The sequence below is a fragment of the Trichomycterus rosablanca genome, chromosome 11 (genome assembly GCF_030014385.1).
Source record: "Trichomycterus rosablanca isolate fTriRos1 chromosome 11, fTriRos1.hap1, whole genome shotgun sequence".
In the NCBI taxonomy this organism is placed as follows: Eukaryota; Metazoa; Chordata; class Actinopteri; order Siluriformes; family Trichomycteridae; genus Trichomycterus; species Trichomycterus rosablanca.
Window position 1 is genome coordinate 26,537,606 of NC_085998.1, and position 12,297 is coordinate 26,549,902.

Consider the following 12,297-nt stretch of genomic DNA (forward strand, 5'->3'; position numbering starts at 1 on the left):
CGTTGTTCATATAGCCGCCCAGCCCAGCCGGATGGCAGAGCTAAGTTTTAAACTGACAAGTTCGAAATGTCAGCTCTGGTGTACTAGTGTGTTTTACAGCTGCACCACATGAGCAGCACAAGTAACATTTTTAATTGAAAAAAATCAATTAAAAATCAATTAATTAATGGATTGGTGGACTCTGACAGAAAAGTTATGGACAAGTTTGCCCAGGCAATGAATCACTCTAAAATGTTACCTTGGATGTGTTATTACAGTCGCAGACTTAAGTATACTGCTTAACAACTTTGGATTTGTAATGTAATGCTGTATAGCAAGGTATCAGCTGTGTAAGATCAAATGCTGTTATAGGTGATGTCACTCATATTCTGGTCTCCACGTCTGCTAACTCCTGCTTTACGTTAATGTGTGCATTGTGACTTCATTGATAAGGTGCTGGGATTCATTTAGCAAGTAGGTTTGTGTGTAGTTTCCTTGACGAGTCGGGTACTGCCCATACAGAGTCTATTGTTCCCCACTATGCTTTCTGTGCCAGAGACGCCACTGTTGTCTAAAGTTTCTCCTTATAGACTCTAAACACCCCACCTCACAACAAGCGGCAATTTGGTACTGCATCTGTGTGTAATGACGCATCAATGACGCGTGGAACTGCACTACCACTTAGTGCAGTAGTAGCTATGCGGTTTTAAGGCGCATCCCCAGGCTCCACCCACTTTACTACAGGATCCGAATGAGTGAACGGCGCTGGGCTGCTGAGGAGGAGAGCGTAGTCCGGTGTGCGCGTGACAGGTGAACCTCGCGTGCAGAAACCGCGGGAAAATCAGCACTGTTTGGAAACTGGGAACCCCGATTCTTCTTGTTTACTTCAGGACTCGCAGAATGACGTCTTTGGGGAGCGTTTTCTTTCTCTTGCCTGTTGCTTTCCATCTCCGTAAGTTACTACATGACATTGTGTGTGTTTAAATGCCTGGTGAGCTTCGTAAGCGTAGGCGGCACATTTCGCAGAGTCGAAGGATTTCGATGGCACTGTAACATAGGGGACAGTTCCGTACGTCACATAAATGTTCTTTACAATACCTAAGTGTTCTTTGGGCAAAACATTTGCAAACTCTGCATGGCTGAATACTTAACACAGCAGCTTAATGTAAAGGTACGGTACTTTTTGGAGGGACGCCTTTCTGCACCTACTCGTCAGTGTGATAACACAGCAGCTGGATAAATGTTAATGATTAATCACTTACAAACATTAAATTCCGACTGTTCTATCATTACTTTCATTTACTCCAAATTTCACTCACCTGGTCAGGATCACGATGGGTCCGACGCCAGACAGGAACAAATCCTGTAATGGTCACCAGTGCATCTTAAAGCAACACGTATACCTACTCATTAAATAATTCCAATCAGCGCAACACAATGTTTTGGGGATAAAAGGGAAGAGAAGAACATGCCAAATTCATCACAATGACTGGGGGTTCGCCTGTTCCTCGTCAGTTTAACCTGCTGCACCATAGAGTCTCTCTCACTTTCAGCTATAACAAAAAACTTTTTCATATTGTAAGTACTCACATTACATGTGTGTGATTTTTAATTGATCGATGTGGGTTTGATCCCCAGGTGGGGTGGTCCGGGCCTTTTTTGTGTGGAATTTGCATGTTCTCCCCGTGTCTGCATGGGTTTCCTCCGGGAGCTCTGGTTTTCTCCCACAGTCCAAAGACATGCAAGTGAGGTGAATTGGAGATACAAAATTATCCATGACTGTGTTTGACATTAAACTTGTGAACTATTGAATCTTGTGTAACGAATAAATGTAACCAAGAAATGTGACCAAGTGTGTAAAACATGACATTAAAATCCTAATAAATAAATAAATAAATAATTGAGTGTTAGAAGAGACAGTTTGCAATGGTATTTATTTTGTTTAACAGGATATAACAAACATAAAATTAAATGATAAAGGTTGATTGTATTGTACCAAGACATGCATAATGCTTAACTGTAAAGCAGTGACCTCATGTCACAACTTACATACATTAGATTAGACAGTACAAACTTTAAATACATTTGGACTATATTATAAAATAAGACAGATGAAATGTAAGAGCAACTCATGGCATGAATGGTTTAGTGGAGGTATACAAAATGCTTATACACCTGGCTAAAACATCTTAAGGTGTGCAACAGTTTGTCGCATTTTTCGTTTATTTATTTATTTATTTTTCTATGATTTTAAGCATTTGAGGGTTAAGGGCCTTTGTCAAGGGCCCAACAGTGGCAACCTGGCAGTAGTGGGGCCTGAACCCGCAACCTTTGGATTACTAGTCTAGTACCTTAACCACTAGGCCACAACTGTCCATTTGGACATTTTACACACTTTGGTTACATTCATGACAGAACAGGTAATTACTGGTTACACAAGATATCAGTTCAAGTTCAATGTCGAACACAGTCATGGTCAATTTTGTGTTCCCAATTCACCTCACTTGCATGTCTTTGGACTGTGGGAGGAAACCGGAGCTCCTGGAGAAAACCCATGACTTTTTGGAAAAGATGTGGTCACACAGCATTTATTTCTTCCATCTTCCATCATAATTCATCTGAACACAGTATAGGTTTCCACTGTGTGATGGTTCATTCCAGATGCCTCTGAGCCCAGAAAACTCTATGTAGGTTCTGGGCACGGTTAACATAAGGCTTCTTTTTTTGCACAGTAAATTTTTAAGTGGTATTTGTAAATGTAACTCTGTATTGTAGTGCCTGACAAAGGTTTACCAAAGTACTCCCTTTGCCATGTGGTTATATCAGCTATTAAAATATGATGGTTCTTGATTGCGGTGCTGACTGAGGGATTGGAGATCACGTGTGTTCAGCTTAAGCTTGCACCCTTGGCCTTTACGTACAAAAAATCCTCTAGATTCTTTGAATCATTTAATGAAATTATGCACTGTAGATGTAGATGTAGATGAATATGCCCTTGAGGTACATTGTTTTTAAACACTTTAATAATTTTCTCACGTATTTGTTGACAAACTGGAGATCCTCTGCTCATCTTTGCTTCTTAAAGACTCAGACTCAGACTTTAATGGATGTTCCACATTAATTTAATGGATGTTCCACATCATAATCACAATTACCTGTTGACATTATCAGTTTCACTAAAATGCAGGAATGGATGTATATTAACTAATAACATGAAGTTGATCAGACAAATAGAATATCTTGCGTTCATACTGTCTGCAATAGAATAAAAGTAAATGTAAGAAACACTTTTTGCATGCATTTTCCATACTGTTTTTTGTTTTTGTTTTATGGGTGCATTTTCTTGCCCAAACCAGGTAAAGTTGCATATTTGCATTATGAACCCTGATACGTGTTGCTTCTTTTTAAAATAAATGCTTGTGCTGCTCAGGTGGCACAGTGATAAAACACACTAGCCCACCAGAGCTAGGATTTCGAATACATTGTATCGAATCTCAGCTCTGCCATCCGGCTGGGCTGGGCAGCTGCATGAACAACGATTGGCTGTTGTTCATAGGGTAGGATAAAGCCGGATAGGGACTCCTCACAACTGAGGGAATTACCACCTCTGCTGGCTGGTTGATGTCGTCTGCACAGAGTTGAGAAATAATGCTGATCAGGGTGTGGCTCTCTGTGCACAAAGACGTGTCGGAGAGGACGTGTGACAGTCTCGTTCTCCTCAATTAGGGCGGGGGTCAGCTCTATTAAAAAAAATAAATTAAAGCTTGAAGGTTCTGACTCTATGTACAGAAAACTGGTTGTGTTAACAGAAGTCCATACAGTGCTAAATTTAGATTCTTAATTAACACTTTCACATTGAAATTCCTCCTTTATGCAACAGCTCCTTTAATATTTACTGATGTTTCAATTAATGTCCTTGGTTTAACTGGTACAGAACAAATAAGAAACAGTTTACAGCGGTACAGACAGCATTTGTTGTGTTAGGCTGTATGTATTTAATATAAAATGTAAGGGTTAAAGCCATTTTTTATGAAACACTTTGATTTAACGGGATAGCTTTTTAGGATCTTAAAAATCTAGATAAGCAGCATTCACAATTTTCTAATGTTTTAACTATTTAAACAACTTTTAACAAGTTTTTCTGTTTTTGTATCCCATCACCACTATTTAACTTGGACCAGGGCCAAAAAAACGATAAAAAAAAAAAAAAAGTAAGTATTTTAGTATATACGTTTCATCTGAACCTCATCATTATACCATCAAAATGAAAAATCATGAAAGCCAAACTAGTTAGTTGTTGAATGCAGATTTTCTATAATGTTCTGTTCAGGTGCTCTGCAGAAGTTTAATAAAATCCTGGATGTAGGAGTTTATTGCATCGCCAAGGCTTATGTTGATGTAACTCGGCTCCTTTGAGGATTATGTGGGAAGGGAAAACATGCCGATAGAAATAAATCATGAAGGAAGTGCATCTGTTCTGTTCTCCCCCCTCAGAGCAGCACGTCCCCTGAGAGTTACAGCTGTGCAATTTTGCTACAGTCTCTTTACAAAGCAGACAGTGGCAAACAATAACACTGCAGACTATTTCATGAGTTTCTCTGCTATTTTGGAACTAAATATGCTGAGAATTCCACATGACTAAGCAGAAAATGTAAGAGATCTGTTTAAATAAAAGAGCCTGTCAATTATATAAGTAACAAATTATTACTGATTTTCCATTGCATCAATCAAATATGTAAATTTATAATAATAATTTCTTGGTTCTGTAAATAATATTCTAGGGCAGAGGGAATGCCGTAATTTATCATAATTACATATACATGTGTAGAGCACAATAACATGTTTTGTCTGCACATCCCACTTTGTTTGGAAGCTGGGGTCAGAGTACAGGGTCAGCCATGTACCATGTACTTTGCCCCTGGCGCTGAAAGGGTTACGAGCCCAACATGCATAGCAGAGCCAGAAATTAAACCCACAACTTTCGAATTAATACCCAAAGCTCTACCCAATAGGCTGCCAATGTTCCATTAAGTATTTTGTATTGTGCGTTGGTTTTAATAGAACTTTAAAATGTTATTTATAACCATGAAGAATACGTTTTTAGCAGCCATGCCTTGTTTGAACCTCAGAAAGACTTAAGATACAACATAGTTAAACAATAATATGCCTGTCTATAAATAATAATAATTATAGTAATAATAATAATAGTAGTAATAATTATAATAATCATTATTATTATTATTATTATTATTAATATTATAAAGCCTGTTTGATTTGAACTTATTTGTTGAAAATAAAATGTACAATTTTTTATTGCCAAAGTTCGTCTGAAGTATATTACCACAAACCTGGAGAGAAAGCCTCCAATTAGAAACACCACCACAAAAACAGCATTTACCTCGAATACATGGTATCGAGTCTCAGCTCTGCCTGCCGGCTGGGCTGAGCAGCCACATGAACAACGATTGGCCTGTTGTTCAGATAGGGGCAGAATATTAAAAAGCTGGATAGGGACTCTCTCATAACTAATGCAATTACGACCTCTGCTGGCTAATTGATGGCGACTGCACAGAGATGGGAAAAGAGTGCTGTCAGGGTGTGTCTCTTTGTACACAGTGCTGATCTGCACACTGCACTCGTCAAAGTGTAGGTGACAAGATGTATACAGCATGCTGCCCACGTGTCTGAGGGGGTGTGGGTTAGCTTCGTTCTCCTCAAAAAGAGCGGGGATTGGCATTGGTGGAGAGATAGCATGACGCAATCTGGCAATTGGACACTCTCAAAGGGAGAAAAAAGGGGAGAAAAATGCATTAAAAAAAAAAAAAAAAAACAGCATTTACGGACATCTAAAGTTATCAGCTTAAAAAGCGATGACCCACCTTTTCATTTGATTTTAAAACATTCTCTTTAATAACTATGATTTTTAATACAGGGTTTTAAAAAATGTGTAAGTCTGTAATCATAACAATTGCATTATAGCAAAAAAACAGCAAGAGATACTGTGTAAGAGTTTCAGAATTGTATAATTAGTCATTAAAAAAAACTGCTGTTCCCATAGTGCATTACAAATGGCTACTGTGTTACAATTAAACCAATGTTACTGGCACTCTGGCTAGAAGTGTTTGCAGGTTGCACCTGATCCACCGGATCCTTAGCAAATCTTATTTAATTATAAAAATACAACAAACGAAACATTCATTCATTAATATTAAACAAATGATATGCTTTCAGCTTAATTGTGCCCCTGTGTACAAACACAGTTTGGTAAGTATGATGTGGAGAAACTCCTGTGGTCCACAGAGCTCAGACTTTAACCCCATAGAACATCATTGGGATAAATTGATTGCAAGCTATGCCTAGTTGTCCAAAATCAATGCCTGACCTCACAAATTTCCACAGGCACAGAAGGGTGGGAGGGGCACGTCAGTATAATTGCCTATGGTTTTGGAATTAAATGCCATCTAAGTTAATAGTAGCTTAATACTAGTTTGTCATTGTAGTTTGGGACATATTGTGTATGAACACTAAGACTTTTAAACTGCTTTGAAAACAAATGCATACAAACGTATGTCATTTAAATGCATTTATATAATAATTGAAGTCAGTGTTGGTAAGTGTTTACAAGCTGAAGTCAGTGTTGGTAAGTGTTTACAAGCTAAAGTCAGTGTTGGTGAGTGTTTAAAAGCTGAAGTCAGTGTTGGTGAGTGTTTAAAAGCTGAAGTCAGTGTTGGTGAGTGTTTACAAGCTAAAGTCAGTGTTGGTGAGTGTTTAAAAGCTGAAGTCAGTGTTGGTGAGTGTTTAAAAGCTAAAGTCAGTGTTGTTGAGTGTTTAAAAGCAAAAGTCAGTGTTGGTGAGTGTTTAAAAGCTGAAGTCAGTGTTGGTGAGTGTTTAAAAGCTAAATTCAGTGTTGGTAAGTGTTTAAAAGCTGAAGTCAGTGTTGGTGAGTGTTTACAAGTTAAAGTCAGTGTTGGTGAGTGTTTAAAAGCTGAAGTCAGTGTTGGTGAGTGTTTAAAAGTTAAAGTCAGTGTTGGTGAGTGTTTCAAAGCTAAAGTCAGTGTTGGTGAGTGTATGAAAGCTAAAGTCAGTGTTGGTGAGTTTAAAAGCTAAATTCAGTGTTGGTGAGTGTTTAAAAGCTAAAGTCAGTGTTGGTAAGTGTTTAAAAGTTAAAGTCAGTGTTGGTGGGTGTTTAAAAGTTAAAGTTAGTGTTGGTAAGTGTTTAAAGGCTAAAGTCAGTGTTGGTGAGTGTTTAAAAGCTGAAGTCAGTGTTGGTGAGTGTTTAAAAGCTAAAGTCAGTGTTGGTGAATGTTCAAAAGCTGAAGTCAGTGTTGGTGAGTGTTTAAAAGCTGAAGTCAGTGTTGGTGAGTGTTTAAAAGCTAAATTCAGTGTTGGTGAGTGTTTAAAAGCTGAAGTCAGTGTTGGTGAGTGTTTAAAAGCTGAGGTCAGTGTTGGTGAGTGTTTAAAAGCTGAAGTCAGTGTTGTTGAGTGTTTTAAAGCTAAAGTAAGTGTTGGTGAGTGTTTAAAAGCTGAAGTCAGTGTTGGTGAGTGTTTAAAAGCTGAAGTCAGTGTTGGTGAGTGTTTTAAAGCTGAAGTCAGTGTTGGTGAGTGTTTTAAAGCTGAAGTCAGTGTTGGTGAGTGTTTAAAAGCTGAAGTCAGTGTTGGTGAGTGTTTTAAAGCTGAAGTCAGTGTTGGTGAGTGTTTAAAAGCTAAAGTCAGTGTTGGTGAATGTTTAAAAGTTAAAGTCAGTGTTGGCGAGTGTTTCAAAGCTAAAGTCAGTGTTGGTGAGTGTATAAAAGCTAAAGTCAGTGTTGGTGAGTGTTTAAAAGTTAGTGTTGGTAAATGTTTAAAAGTTAAAGTCAGTGTTGGTGAGTGTTTAAAAGCTGAAGTCAGTGTTGGTGAGTGTTTAAAATGTTATTTTAAATAATATTTAAATAAAAAATGACTACACTAATATACACTTAGCTAAAATATATACAGAAGTGACAACCCTGCTAAAAGTACTTTAATGCCAATGTTTGCAGAACCAGGTCGTAATGGATGGCAGGTTATTTTGGAACAATTTTTGCGGTGAATTATTGGAACATTTTTTTACTTAGTAAAAGACTGTAGATACAAAGTATTACAAAAACAGATACAAAAACAGTGTTTTTAAATGTGGCAGTAGTAGATTTTTGTATTGTGTTTAAACAGTGTTGTTAGATGTGGCAGTAGTAGATGATTTTTATTGGGTTAAAACAGTGTTTTTAGATGTGGCAGTAGTAGATGATTTTTATTGTGTTAAAACAGTGTTTTTAGATGTGGCAGTAGTAAATGATTTTTATTGGGTTAAAACAGTGTTTTAGATGTGGCAGTAGTAGATGATTTTTATTGTTTTAAAAGTGTTTTTAGATGTGGCAGTAGTAGATGATTTTTATTGTGTTTAAACAGTGTTGTTAGATGTGGCAGTAGTAGATGATTTTTATCGTGTTTAAACAGTGTTGTTAGATGTGGCAGTAGTAGATGATTTTTATCGTGTTTAAACAGTGTTTTTAGATGTGGCAGTAGTAGATGATTTTTATTGTGTTTAAACAGTGTTTTTAGATGTGACAGTAGTAGATGATTTTCGTGTTAAAACGGTATTTTAGATATGGCAGTAGTAGATGGTTTTTATTGTGTTAAAACTGTTTTTAGATGTGACAGTAGTAGATTATTTTTCATTGTGTTAAAACAGTGTTTTTAGATGTGACAGAAGTAGATGATTTTTATTGTGCTAAAACAGTGTTTTAGATGTGGCAGTAGTAGATGATTTTTATTGTGTTAAAACAGTGTTTTTAGATGTGGCAGTAGTAGATGATTTTTATTGTGTTAACAGTGTTTTTAGATGTGGCAGTAGTAGATGATTTTTATTGTGTTAAAACATTGTTTTTAGATGTGGCAGTAGTAGATGATTTTTATTGTGTTAAAACAGTGTTTTTAGATGTGGCAGTAGTAGATGATTTTTATTGTGTTAACAGTGTTTTTAGATGTGGCAGTAGTAGATGATTTTTATTGTGTTAAAACATTGTTTTTAGATGTGGCAGTAGTAGATGATTTTTATTGTGTTAAAACAGTGTTTTTAGATGTGGCAGTAGTAGATGATTTTTATTGTGTTAAAACAGTGTATTAGATGTGGCAGTAGTAGATGATTTTTATTGTGTTAAAACGGTGTTTTAGATGTGGCAGTAGTAGATGATTTTTATTGTGTTTAAACAGTGTTTTTATATGTGGCAGTAGTAGATGATTTTTATTGTGTTAAAACAGTGTTTTTAGATGTGACAGTAGTAGATGATTTTTATTGTGTTAAAACAGTGTTTTAGATGTGGCAGTAGTAGATGATTTTCGTGTTAAAACGGTATTTTAGATATGGCAGTAGTTGAGGATTTTTGTTGTGTTTAAACAGTGTTTTTAGATGTGACAGTAGTAGATGATTTTTATTGTGTTAAAACTGTGTTTTAGATGTGACAGTAGTAGATGATTTTCGTGTTTAAACGGTATTTTAGATATGGCAGTAGTAGATGGTTTTTATTGTGTTAAAACTGTTTTTAGATATGGCAGTAGTAGATGATTTTTATTGTGTTTAAACAGTGTTTTTAGATGTGGCAGTAGTAGATGATTTTTTTTTTTGTTAAAACAATGTTTTTAGATGTGGCAGTAGTAGATGATTTTTAATGTGTTAAGACTGTTTTAGATGTGGCAGTAGTAGATGATTTTTATTTTGTTAAAACTGTTTTTAGATGTGACAGTAGTAGATTATTTTTATTGTGTTTAAACAGTGTTTTTAGATGTGGCAGTAGTAGATGATTTTTATTGTGTTAAAACGGTGTTTTAGATGTGGCAGTAGTAGATGATTTTTATTGTGTTAAAACGGTGTTTTAGATGTGGCAGTAGTAGATGATTTTTATTTTGTTAAAACTGTTTTTAGATGTGGCAGTAGTAGATTATTTTTATTGTGTTTAAACAGTGTTTTTAGATGTGGCAGTAGTAGATGATTTTTATTGTGTTAAAACGGTGTTTTAGATGTGGCAGTAGTAGATGATTTTTATTGTGTTTAAACAGTGTTTTTATATGTGGCAGTAGTAGATGATTTTTATTGTGTTAAAACAGTGTTTTTAGATGTGACAGTAGTAGATGATTTTTATTGTGTTAAAACAGTGTTTTAGATGTGACAGTAGTAGATGATTTTCGTGTTAAAACGGTATTTTAGATATGGCAGTAGTAGATGGTTTTTATTGTGTTAAAACTGTTTTTAGATGTGACAGTAGTAGATTATTTTTCATTGTCTTTAAACAGTGTTTTTAGATGTGACAGTAGTAAATTATTTTTATTGTGTTAATACAGTGTTTTTAGATGTGGCAGTAGTAGATGATTTTTAATGTGTTAAAACAGTGTTTTAGATGTGGCAGTAGTAGATGATTTTTATTGTGTTAAAACAGTGTTTTTAGATGTGGCAGTAGTAGATGATTTTATTGTTTTTAAACAGTGTTTTTAGATGTGACAGTAGTAGATGATTTTTATTGTGTTTAAACAGTGTTTTTAGATGTGACAGTAGTAGATGATTTTTAAAATGCTAAAAGTTTAAGTAGCTCAGTGTGTTTTAATTTCTGAAGGGCTGTTGCAGATGAGTTGTAGATCAGTGGCACATGTTAATGATGTCATTAAGATGCAACTTGTTACGGCAGTTGGCGAGTGAGCTGGCAGTAAACGGCATTCTGTTGAAACGTATCTTCATGTGTTATTTGCTTTACACACAAACGATGGCCTTATTTACATTAAGTATTATTTACATTAAACAACAGTATCAGATCGGATTACACGTTTTTTTCCTTCCGATATCCAATCCAGTGATTTGGGCCAATATCAGACCGATACCGATACAGAGTATCGGTTTGGTGCCAGCCCTACAAAGTATATAACCTTTGTATCCCCCTCTCAGGATTAATATCAGCTGTTTGGTTTGACAATAAAAATATTTTAGAGAATGTTTGGAAGTGTACAGAATGAATGGGAAATTTACTTAAATTTACTTAAATTTAAAAGTGCTCGGGTGCCCACTACTACTGGAACCTAGGGTTTTAATCTCCAGCACTACTATTGGCCGGTCAGACATCTGTGTACAGATGTGAATTGGTGTCATGTCCAGGTTACTGCTTTGTGCCCAGTGATTCAGAACAAAAAACACTGCAACCCTGACCAGGATAAAGTATTGGTCAAACTTATAAAATAAAATGAAATAAAATGAACCCAATATGTTTTAAAAGGTGTAATAGGCTATTTGTTAATGAGCTACAGTATAATTACAGTGTTTGGTGACTAAGTAACTAACTAATCCTTTAAATGCTTGACTTTCTCTATTTTTAAAAATAGCCTGATTTTTATTTTTATTTTTTACTCTGCAAACTCATTAAAAATGATGTATTCTGCACCAGCTGTCCAACCAATTTCATTCCATTTTGCTTGTTTTACAAACTCTTATATTGATTTCACAATGTGTTTTGAAGCAGATGGGATTATCAGTAAAATATATTAGCGCAAATAAGAATCATTTGGAGCGCTGTCATTTTTCTGTGGTCACTTGGAATGAGTTCATTACCATCTGAGATTTATACCCCACTGAAGTATTGCATGTTAATTTACAATGAGGTACAGAAATGCATTTAGGCATTTTAGTGCTCCTGTTGGGGATCATTCAGTCCCACGTGAGATAAATGAACAGGCAGATTTTCTTTCTTAAGTTTAAGTTTGCTTAAGTAAGCATAAACAAATGCCATTTCTGCTCCTAATTAGCTCTGACTTTCACTTATAGGTTATAAATGACACAGCTGATGATTGTGCACATTTCTGAATCTGGCAAAAAGAAAAAACACAAGGTGTTGTTTTAATAATTCATTTTGCACATTTCTAAAAATAACTTTTTTTTTAAATGTAACACTAATGTGAGCTTGTGTGGCATAATAATAAAAGCAGTGCCTGACTTCCAGGGGTTTGAATCTGGGCGGCTCACAAATACAGACTGCGCATTGTTTTACGTGAACTTGGATATTAAGTGGACACACATTAGTGCCAACCTGAAACCTGGATAAATAGGATTGCCTCAGGAAAGAGATCCAGCATAAAAACTGCCATATCCAAATTTACACAAAGGATAGCTGATCTTTTCTATTTACATGGGACTAATGAAATGAACTCTGATCTTTGTGAAAAACTGTTAGGAAAGTAAACAATGAAAAGCTTTCCCCTCCTTTTATCAATTCATGGCCAACAAGAGCCACAGACTAGCACCTGCTCCATCTAACGTCTGCAGTG

The 12,297-nt window shown here is 35.8% G+C and overlaps 1 protein-coding gene across 2 annotated transcripts in view; it reads left to right on the top strand.

Moving 5' to 3' along the window:
* The first annotated feature begins 735 nt into the window (after window positions 1–735).
* The window catches only part of LOC134323256 (uncharacterized), a 39,265-nt gene continuing 27,703 nt past the window's right edge, over window positions 736–12,297 (top strand). For both annotated transcript variants that reach the window (XR_010014034.1, XM_063004708.1), the window contains exon 1: window positions 736–931. The gene's annotated coding sequence lies outside the window, so the exon portion shown is untranslated. The remainder of the gene's footprint in view (window positions 932–12,297) is intronic.